The following is an 11,355-nucleotide window of genomic DNA, read 5'->3' as shown; positions in this document are numbered from 1 at the left end:
TCAACGGCGTTGGAAAGTAGACATCCTGGGCTTTCCAGCAATATATGATAGTCCATACTTTGCCCAAGATTTGATGGCCCAAATCGGCGTAGCAATTCGGCCTCAGAAATTCCAGCGTTAAACGCCGGAACTGGCATAAAACTTGGAGTTAAACGCCCAAACTGGCATGAAAGCTGGCGTTTAACTCCAGAAAAGGTCTCTACACGAAAATGCTTCATTGCTCAGCCCAAGCACACACCAAGTGGGCCCGGAAGTGGATTTTTCTGTCATTTACTCATTTCTGTAAACCTTAGGATACTAGTTTACTATTAATAGGACCTTTTGACATTGTTCCTGTACCTCATGACACTTTACACGTTTCTTTGTGTACCTTCCACGGCATGAGTCTCTAAACCCCATGGTTGGGGGTGAGAAGCTCTGCTGTGTCTTGATGGATTAATGCAATTACTACTGTTTCTTATTCAATCATGCTTGCTTCCATTCTAAGATATCACTTGTTCTTAACCCGGATGAATGTGATGATCCGTGACACTCATCATATTCTCAACTATGAACGTGTGCCTGACAACCACCTCCGTTCTACCTTAGATTGAGTAGATATCTCTTGGATTCCTTAACCAGAATCTTCGTGGTATAAGCTAGAGCTGATGGCGGCATTCAAGAGAATCCGGAAGGTCTAAACCTTGTCTGTGGTATTCTGAGTAGGATTCAATGACTGAATGACTGTGACGTGCTTCAAACTCCTGAAGGCGGGGCGTTAGTGACAGACGCAAAAGAATCACTGGATTCTATTCCGGCCTGATTGAGAACCGACAGATGGATAGCCGTGCCGTGACAGGGTGCGTTGAACATTTCCAATGAGAGGATGGGAGGTAGCCACTGACAACGGTGAAACCCTACATACAGCTTGCCATGGAAGGAGCCTTACGTGTTTGATGAAGAAGACAGTGGGAAAGCAGAGATTCAGAAGATAGAGCATCTCCAAAGCCTCAACCTATTCTCCATTACTGCATAACAAGTACTTATTTCATGTTCTTTTGCTTTCTACAATCAATCCTGATAATTTCTGATATCCTGACTAAGATTTACAAGATAACCATAGCTTGCTTCAAGCCGACAATCTCCGTGGGATCGACCCTTGCTCACGCAAGGTATTACTTGGACGACCCAGTGCACTTGCTGGTTAGTTGTGCGGGATTGCAAAAGTGTGATTGCAATTTCGTGCACCAAGTTTTTGGCGCCGTTGCCGGGGATTGTTCGAGTTTGGACAACTGACGGCTTATCTTGTTGCTTAGATTAGGACTGTTTATTTTTGTTGGTTTAGAGTCTTTTAGTTGAGTCTAGTTTCATATTTTAAGTTTGGTGTCTTTTTGTGTTTTTCTCTTAATTTTCGTTTTTGCATGTTCTTAGTCCCTTTTTGATTCATAAAAATTCTAAGTTTGGTGTCCTCTTTGTGTTTTTCCTTTAAAATTTTCGAAAATTAGTGTTTGATTTTCTAAAAATTTTAAGTTTGGTGTCTTTTTGTGTTTCTCTTTCCTCTTTTCAAAAATCAAATCTTTTTCATAAAATTTTTTTCAATCATATCTTTTTAATTGCTGTTTTCAAAATCTTTTTTTTACTAATTGATTCAGTTCTCAATTTGCTTTGATCTCATTTTCCTTTTGATTTTCGAATTTTTTATTTTATTTTCCTTTTGTTTTATTTTATTTTATTTTAATTTTTTTCGGTTATTTCAAAAAAAAAAATAATAAACAAAATTTATCTCTTTGCAATCATTATCATTTCCCTTTTGTCCATTATGGACTTAAGTGGAATTAATCAGTCCAAAAGGACTCTGGGGTCATATGCTAACCCCATTACAGCTGCATATGGGAGTAGCATCTGCACACCTCCCATCAAAGCAAGCAGCTTTGAGCTAAATCCTCAACTCATTATCATAATGCAGCAAAATTGCCAATATTCCGGTCTTCCACAGGAAGAACCTACTGAGTTTCTGGCACAGTTCTTACAAATTGCTGACACAGTACATGATAAAGAGGTGGATCAGGATGTCTACAGACTATTACTGTTTCCATTTGCTGTAAAAGATCAAGCTAAAAGGTGGTTGAATAACCAGCCTACAGCAAGCATAAAGACATGGAAACAGTTGTCAGACAAATTCCTAAATCATTTCTACCCTCCAAAGAGGATGACACAGCTAAGGCTGGACATCCAAGGCTTTAAACAAGAGGATAATGAATCCCTTTATAATGCCTGGGAGAGGTACAGAGGTATGCTTAGAAAATGCCCCTCTGAAATGTTTTCAGAGTGGGTACAGTTAGACATCTTCTACTATGGGCTCACAGAAAAAGCTCAGATGTCTTTAGACCACTCAGCTGGTGGATCTATACACATGAGGAAGACAATTGAAGAAACTCAAGAGCTCATAGACACTGTTGCTAGAAACCAATACTTATATTCTAGCAATGAGTTCGTTCCAAAAGAGAAAGTCATGGCATTAATCACTGATCCTAATCCTCAAGAACAGATGAATAAGCTTAATCAACAACTACTCCTGATGACAGAACAGTTAGCAGAATTTAAAGAGATGCTCTATGAAACTAAAGTTGCTAACAAGAGCATAGAACTACAGTTGAATCAGGCAAAACAGCAAATATCTAAACAGATAACAGAGGAGTGTCAAGCAGTTCAACTAAGGAGTGGGAAGACACTGAATACCACTGCTCAAAAGAACAAAAAGACAAACAGGGAACAATTGACAGAGGATAACCAAACTACTGTTCAAAATCCCTCTGAGGACAGTAAGAGCCCAGAGAGGAATGTCATTGGCGTTCAAACGCCAGAAAGGGAAGGAAAGCTGGCGTTAAACGCCCATTCCTTGCCCAGTTCTGGCGTTCAAACGCCAGAAAAGGGAGAGAAGTTGGCGTTTAACGCCCAAACTTCACCCATTCCTGGCGTTCAAACACCAAGGGAAGATCAGACACCTGAGAGTGCTGACAGTAATCCCTCTAAAAAGGCTTCTTCAACCACTTCTGTAAGGGATAAACCTGCAGCATCTAAGGTTGAAGAATATCAAGCCAAGATGCCTTATCCTCAGAAACTCCGCAAAGCGGAACAGGATAAGCAATTTGCCCGCTTTGCAGACTATTTAAGGACTCTTGAAATAAAGATTCCTTTTGCAGAGGCACTTGAGCAAATACCTTCTTATGCTAAGTTCATGAAGGAAATCTTAAGTCATAAGAAGGATTGGAGAGAAACTGAAAAAGTGTTTCTCACTGAAGAATGCAGTGCAGTCATTCTAAAAAGCTTACCAGAAAAGCTTCAAGATCCTGGAAGCTTTCTGATACCATGCACATTAGAAGGCACTTGCACCAAGACAGCCCTATGTGATCTTGGAGCAAGCATCAATTTAATACCTGCATCCACTATCAGAAAGCTTGGGTTGACTGGAGAAGTCAAACCAACCAGGATATGCCTCCAACTTGCTGATGGCTCCATTAAACACCCATCAGGCATAATAGAGGACATGATTGTCAAGGTTGGACCCTTTGCTTTTCCAACTGACTTTGTGGTGCTGGAAATGGAGGAGCACAAGAGTGCAACTCTCATTCTAGGAAGACCTTTCCTAGCAACTGGACGAACTCTCATTGATGTACAAAGAGGGAAAGTAACCCTCAGAGTCAATGAGGATGAGTTCAAGTTGAATGCTGTAAAAGCTATGCAGCATCCAGACACACCAAATGACTGCATGGGTGCTGACATTATTGACTCTCTGGTAGAAGAGATCAATATGGCTGAAAGCCTAGAATCAGAGCTTGAGGACATCTTCAAAGATGCTCAACCTGATCAAGAAGAACCAGAGGAGGCAAAGGAATTTTCGAAAATTCCTCCAGAGGAGGATAAGTCTCCTAAGCCTGAACTCAAACCACTACCACCATCCCTGAAATACGCATTTCTGGGAAAGGGTGACACTTTTCCAGTGATTATAAGCTCTGCTTTAAATCCACAGGAAGAGGAAGCACTGATTCAAGTGCTGAGGACACACAAGACAGCTCTTGGGTGGTCCATAAGTGATCTTAAGGGCATTAGCCCAGCTAGATGCATGCATAAGATCCTATTGGAGGATAATGCCAAACCAGTGGTCCAACCACAGAGGAGGCTAAATCCTGCCATGAAGGAGGTGGTGCAGAAAGAGGTCACTAAATTACTAGAGGCTGGGGTTATTTATCCTATTTCTGATAGCCCCTGGGTGAGCCCTGTCCAAGTTGTTCCCAAAAAGGGAGGCATGACAGTGGTTCATAATGAAAAAAATGAACTGGTTCCTACAAGGACAGTCACAGGGTGGCGCATGTGTATTGACTATAGAAGGCTCAACACAGCCACCAGAAAGGATCATTTTCCTTTACCATTCATAGACCAAATGCTAGAAAGACTAGCTGGTCATGATTACTACTGCTTTTTGGATGGCTATTCAGGCTACAACCAAATTGCAGTAGATCCTCAGGACCAAGAGAAGACAACATTCACTTGCCCTTCTGGCGTGTTTTCCTACAGAAGGATGCCTTTTGGTCTGTGCAATGCACCTGCAACCTTTCAGAGGTGCATGCTCTCTATCTTCTCAGACATGGTAGAGAAATTTCTGGAAGTCTTCATGGATGACTTTTCAGTATATGGAGACTCATTTAGCTCCTGTCTTAATCACCTAGCACTTGTCTTGAAAAGGTGCCAAGAGACTAACCTGGTTTTAAACTGGGAGAAATGTCACTTTATGGTGACTGAAGGAATTGTCCTTGGGCACAAAATTTCAAGCAGGGGAATAGAGGTGGATAAGGCAAAGGTAGAGGTAATTGAGAAATTACCACCACCTGCCAATGTTAAGGCAATCAGAAGCTTTCTGGGGCATGCAGGATTTTACAGAAGGTTCATAAAGGATTTTTCAAAAATTGCAAAACCTTTAAGTAACCTGCTAGCTGCTGACACACCATTTGTGTTTGACACACAGTGTCTGCAGGCATTTGAGACCCTGAAAGCTAAACTGGTCACAGCACCAGTCATCTCTGCACCAGATTGGGCATTACCATTTGAATTGATGTGTGATGCCAGCGATCATGCCATTGGTGCAGTGTTGGGACAGAGGCATAACAAACTTCTGCATGTCATTTACTATGCTAGCCGTGTTCTAAATGATGCACAGAAGAATTACACGACCACAGAAAAAGAATTACTTGCAGTGGTTTATGCCATTGACAAGTTTAGATCCTACCTAGTGGGATCAAAGGTGATTGTGTACACTGACCATGCTGCTCTTAAATACTTACTCACAAAGCAGGATTCAAAACCCAGGCTTATAAGATGGGTGTTACTTCTGCAAGAGTTTGATATAGAAATAAGAGACAGAAAAGTGACAGAGAACCAAGTAGCTGATCATCTGTCCCGAATAGAACCAGTAGCTGGGGCGTCCCTCCCTTCTACTGAGATTTCTGAGACTTTCCCAGATGAGAAACTCTTTGCCATTCAGGAAGCTCCATGGTTCGCAGATATTGCAAACTATAAAGCTGTGAGGTTCATACCCAAGGAGTACAGCAGAGTGCAAAGAAAGAAATTAAATTCAGATGCCAAGTACTACCTCTGGGATGAACCATATCTCTTTAAGAGATGTGCTGACGGAGTGATCCGCAGATGTGTACCCAGAGAAGAAGCACGAAGGATCCTATGGCACTGCCATGGATCACAGTATGGAGGACATTTTGGAAGTGAGCGAACAGCCACTAAAGTTCTCCAGTGCGGCTTCTACTGGCCTACTCTCTATAAAGATTCCCGAGAGTTTGTGCGTAACTGTGACAGTTGCCAAAGAGCTGGTAACCTGCCTCACGGATATGCCATGCCTCAACAAGGGATATTAGAGATAGAATTGTTTGATGTATGGGGAATTGACTTCATGGGGCCATTCCCACCATCATACTCAAACACTTACATTCTGGTGGCGGTGGACTATGTATCTAAGTGGGTAGAAGCAATTGCTACACCCACTAATGATACCAAGACCGTGCTAAAATTCCTCCAGAAACACATCTTCAGCAGATTTGGTGTTTCCAGAGTACTAATCAGTGATGGGGGCTCTCATTTCTGCAACAAACAGCTATACTCTGCTATGGTTAGATATGGAATTAGCCATAAAGTGGCAACTGCGTATCATCCACAGACAAATGGGCAAGCTGAAGTCTCTAACAGAGAGCTAAAAAGAATCTTAGAACGGACTGTGATAGCCCGAAGAAAGGATTGGGCAAAGAGCTTGGATGATGCTCTGTGGGCATACAGAACAGCATTCAAGACTCCTATAGGAACTTCTCCATACCAATTGGTGTATGGGAAGGCCTGTCATTTGCCTGTGGAACTGGAACATAAAGCCTACTGGGCAACCAGATTCCTAAACATGGATGCTCAGTTAGCTGGTGAAAAAAGATTGCTCCAGTTAAATGAGCTAGAGGAGTTCAGACTCAATGCCTTTGAAAATGCAAAAATTTATAAGGAAAAGGCAAAGAAGTGGCATGACAAGAAATTGTCAACCAGAGTCTTTGAGCCAGGACAAAAAGTTCTGCTCTTCAACTCCAGGCTCAAATTATTCCCAGGAAAACTCAAATCCCGGTGGAGGGGTCCGTATGTGATCACAGGAGTGTCACCATATGGATATGTTGAGCTTCAAGATATTGATTCTGACAAAAAGTTCATTGTTAATGGACAGAGAATCAAGCATTATCTTGAGAGCAATTTTGAGCAGGAATGCTCAAAACTGAGACTTGAGTGATTCTCAGTAAAGGTCCAGCTAAAGACAGTAAAGAAGCGCTTGCTGGGAGGCAACCCAGTCATTAGGAAGTTATATGATTAGTTCTTACAGAGGCAAGTATCAAAAATGAAGGAATTCACAGAGTTACAGAAGGATTCAGCTCAAAAAGCAGAGAAAATGAACTTACTGGCGAAAAAACGCCAGTAAGGGGCATTTTGGGCGTTAAACGCCAGAATGGGTACTATTCTGGGCGTTTAACGCAAGGAATGGTGCCATTTTGGGCGTTAAACGCCAGAATGGGCACCATTCTGGGCGTTTAACGCCAGGTGTGCAGCATCCTGGGCGTTTTGGAAAAACGCCCAGTGACAAAGGATTTCTGGCGTTTAACGCCAGCCAGGGCACCTGGCTGGGCGTTAAACGCCCAAAAAGGGCAGCAAATGGGCGTTAAACGCCAGAATGAGTGCCATTCTGGGCGTTTAACGCCAGCAAGGTGGGGGGACCACAATTTTGTTTTCAAATCAAATTTTTTCAAACTTTCCTTTTCTCACCCATACTTTTCTACAAAATCACACTTCAATCATTCATCATTCACTTTCAAATCTTCAAAAATCAAAACCATTCTTCAAATTTATTTCAAATCAATTACAAACATTGTTCAAAAATTTTACTCTTTTCTCAATTTCTTTCCATATCTTCTCAAATATCCTTTCAAATTTCTCTCTTTTTTTTCGAAAACTCCCCTCCCCACCTTATAAATACACGTTTGGCTCCCTCATCACACCACACCATTCGAATTTCCTCTTCCTCCCCCTCTCTTCTCTCTTTTCTTTTGCTTGAGGACAAGCAAACCTCTAAGTTTGGTGTGCTTTTCCGTGATCACTAAGCCAAGATTCATCAATATCATGGCTCCTAAGGGAAAACAAACCAATTTAAGAGGCAAGAAAGAGAATAATCCAAAGAATCTTTGGAATCAAGAGAAGTTCTTAACTAAAGAACATGAAGACCATTATCACAAAATAATGGGTCTGAGGTCAGTGATCCCGGAAGTTAAATTTGATCTGAAAGAAGATGAATATCCGGGGATCCAAGAGCAAATTCGAAACAGAGGATGGGAAGTTCTAACCAATCCTGAGACAAAGGTTGGAAGGAACATGGTTCAGGAATTCTACTCAAATCTGTGGCTGACAGATAAGCAGAGAATGACTGGAACCGCTTACCATACCTACAGAACCATGGTCAGAGGGAAAGTTATGTACTTTCATCTGGACAAAATAAGAGAAATCTTCAAGTTGCCCCAACTGCAAGATGATCCTGACTCCTTCAATAGGAGGATGGTGAGAGTAGATAAGGGGTTGGATCAAGTTCTAGAGGACATATGCCTCCCTGGAACTAAGTGGATAACCAATTCTAAGGGTGTCCCAAACCAACTCAAGAGGGGAGACCTCAAACCAATTGCAAGAGGTTGGCTAGACTTTATTGGGCGTTCCATATTGCCCACTAGCAACCGTTCTGAGGTCACCATCAAGAGGGCAGTGATGATTCATTGCATTATGCTTGGAAAAGAAGTGGAGGTCCATCATGTGATTGCTTGTGAGATCTACACAATTGCAAATAAGAATTCCACTGAAGCCAAACTGGCTTACCCAAGCTTGATCTCATTGCTCTGTAAAGAGGCTGGGGTGAAGATGGGAGTAGATGAGTTCATACCCATTGAACACCCAATCACCAAGAAGTCAATGGAAGGACAAATGCAAGACAACTCTATCAAAAGGAGGGCACAGGAGTTCCTCCCTGAATTCCCTGAAATTGGCTACTGGGCCAGCCTAGAAGCATCTATCACCAAGTTGCAAGAGACTATGGAGCAACTGAAGGAAGAACAGCAGAATCAGAACTGCATGCTCTGCAAATTGCTGAAGGAACAAGAGAAGCAGGGGCGTGAAATCCAAGAGATGAAACGCCAAAAGCTCTCCTCTCAAGCTGAGGGAGCATCCACTTCTCAAAATCAAGGTTGTTGAGTCCTAACTCTGTGAAAACCTCTATCATTAGGAGCCTATATTTTTCGTTTTTTTGTTTTTCTATTTTTAGTTTCATCTTATATTTATTTCCTGAGTATTGTTCTTAATTCATAATTAATAAAATTTAAAGTTTATGCCTTAAAAGCTATGAATGTCCTATGAATCCATCACCTCTCTTTAAAGAAAAATGCTTTAATCACAAAAGAACAAGAAGTACAGGATTTCGAAATTTATCTCTGAAACTAGTTGAATTAGTTTGATGTGGTGACAATACTTTTTGTTTTCTGAATGAATGCTTGAACAGTGCATATGTCTCTTGAATTTGTTGTTTTAAGAATGTTAAAATTGTTGGCTCTTGAAAGAATGAGGAGAAAGAGAACTGTTGTTGAGGATCTGAAAAATCATCAAATTGATTCTTGAAGCAAGAAAAAGCAGTGAAAAAAAAATTTCGAAAAAAAAAAAGAGAAGAGAAAAAGAAAAAGAAAGAAATAAGGTTGTGAACCAAGGCAAAAAGAGTGTGCTTAAGAACCCTGGACACCTCTAATTGGGGATTCTAGCAAAGCTGAGTCACAATCTAAAAAGGTTCACCCAATTATGTGTCTGTGGCATATATGTATCCGGTGGTAATACTGGAAGACAGAGTGCTTTGGGCCACAGCCAAGACTCATACACTAGCTATGTTCAAGAATCATTATACTTAACTAGGAGAATCAATAACACTATCTGAGTTCTGAGTTCTCATAGATGCCAATCATTCTGAGCTTCAAAGGATAGAGTGAGATGCCAAAACTGTTCGGAGGCAAAAAAGCTACTAGTCCCGCTCATCTAATTGGAACTATGTTTCTTTGATATTTTGGAGTCTATAGTATATTCTCTTCTTTTTATCCTATCTTGATTTTCAGTTGCTTGGGGACAAGCAACAATTTAAGTTTGGTGTTGTGATGAGCGGATAATTTATACGCTTTTTGGCATTATTTTTAATATGTTTTTAGTATCTTTTAGTTAGTTTTTAGTATATTTTTATTAGTTTTTAGTTAAAATTCACTTTTCTGGACTTTACTATGAGTTCGTGTGTTTTTCTGTGATTTCAGGTATTTTCTGACTGAAATTGAAGGTTCTGAGCAAAAATCTGATTCAGAGACTGAAAAGGACTGCAGATGCTGTTGGATTCTGACCTCCCTGCACTCAAAGTGGATTTTCTGGAGCTACAGAAGCCCAATTGGCGCGCTCTCAACGGCGTTGGAAAGTAGACATCCTGGGCTTTCCAGCAATATATGATAGTCCATACTTTGCCCAAGATTTGATGGCCCAAATCGGCGTAGCAATTCGGCCTCAGAAATTCCAGCGTTAAACGCCGGAACTGGCATAAAACTTGGAGTTAAACGCCCAAACTGGCATGAAAGCTGGCGTTTAACTCCAGAAAAGGTCTCTACACGAAAATGCTTCATTGCTCAGCCCAAGCACACACCAAGTGGGCCCGGAAGTGGATTTTTCTGTCATTTACTCATTTCTGTAAACCTTAGGATACTAGTTTACTATTAATAGGACCTTTTGACATTGTTCCTGTACCTCATGACACTTTACACGTTTCTTTGTGTACCTTCCACGGCATGAGTCTCTAAACCCCATGGTTGGGGGTGAGGAGCTTTGCTGTGTCTTGATGGATTAATGCAATTACTACTGTTTCTTATTCAATCATGCTTGCTTCCATTCTAAGATATCACTTGTTCTTAACCCGGATGAATGTGATGATCCGTGACACTCATCATATTCTCAACTATGAACGTGTGCCTGACAACCACCTCCGTTCTACCTTAGATTGAGTAGATATCTCTTGGATTCCTTAACCAGAATCTTCGTGGTATAAGCTAGAACTGATGGCGGCATTCAAGAGAATCCGGAAGGTCTAAACCTTGTCTGTGGTATTCTGAGTAGGATTCAATGACTGAATGACTGTGACGTGCTTCAAACTCCTGAAGGCGGGGCGTTAGTGACAGACGCAAAAGAATCACTGGATTCTATTCCGGCCTGATTGAGAACCGACAGATGGATAGCCGTGCCGTGACAGGGTGCGTTAAACATTTCCAATGAGAGGATGGGAGGTAGCCACTGACAACGGTGAAACCCTACATACAGCTTGCCATGGAAGGAGCCTTGCGTGTTTGATGAAGAAGACAGTGGGAAAGCAGAGATTCAGAAGATAGAGCATCTCCAAAGCCTCAACCTATTCTCCATTACTGCATAACAAGTACTTATTTCATGTTCTTTTGCTTTCTACAATCAATCCTGATAATTTCTGATATCCTGACTAAGATTTACAAGATAACCATAGCTTGCTTCAAGCCGACAATCTCCGTGGGATCGACCCTTGCTCACGCAAGGTATTACTTGGACGACCCAGTGCACTTGCTGGTTAGTTGTGCGGGATTGCAAAAGTGTGATTGCAATTTCGTGCACCAAGTTTTTGGCGCCGTTGTCGGGGATTGTTCGAGTTTGGACAACTGACGGCTTATCTTGTTGCTTAGATTAGGACTGTTTATTTTTGTTCTTTTTCGT

The sequence above is a fragment of the Arachis stenosperma genome, chromosome 10, assembly GCF_014773155.1.
Source record: "Arachis stenosperma cultivar V10309 chromosome 10, arast.V10309.gnm1.PFL2, whole genome shotgun sequence".
NCBI classification, from domain to species: domain Eukaryota; kingdom Viridiplantae; phylum Streptophyta; class Magnoliopsida; order Fabales; family Fabaceae; genus Arachis; species Arachis stenosperma.
This window is presented reverse-complemented; position numbering follows the sequence as displayed.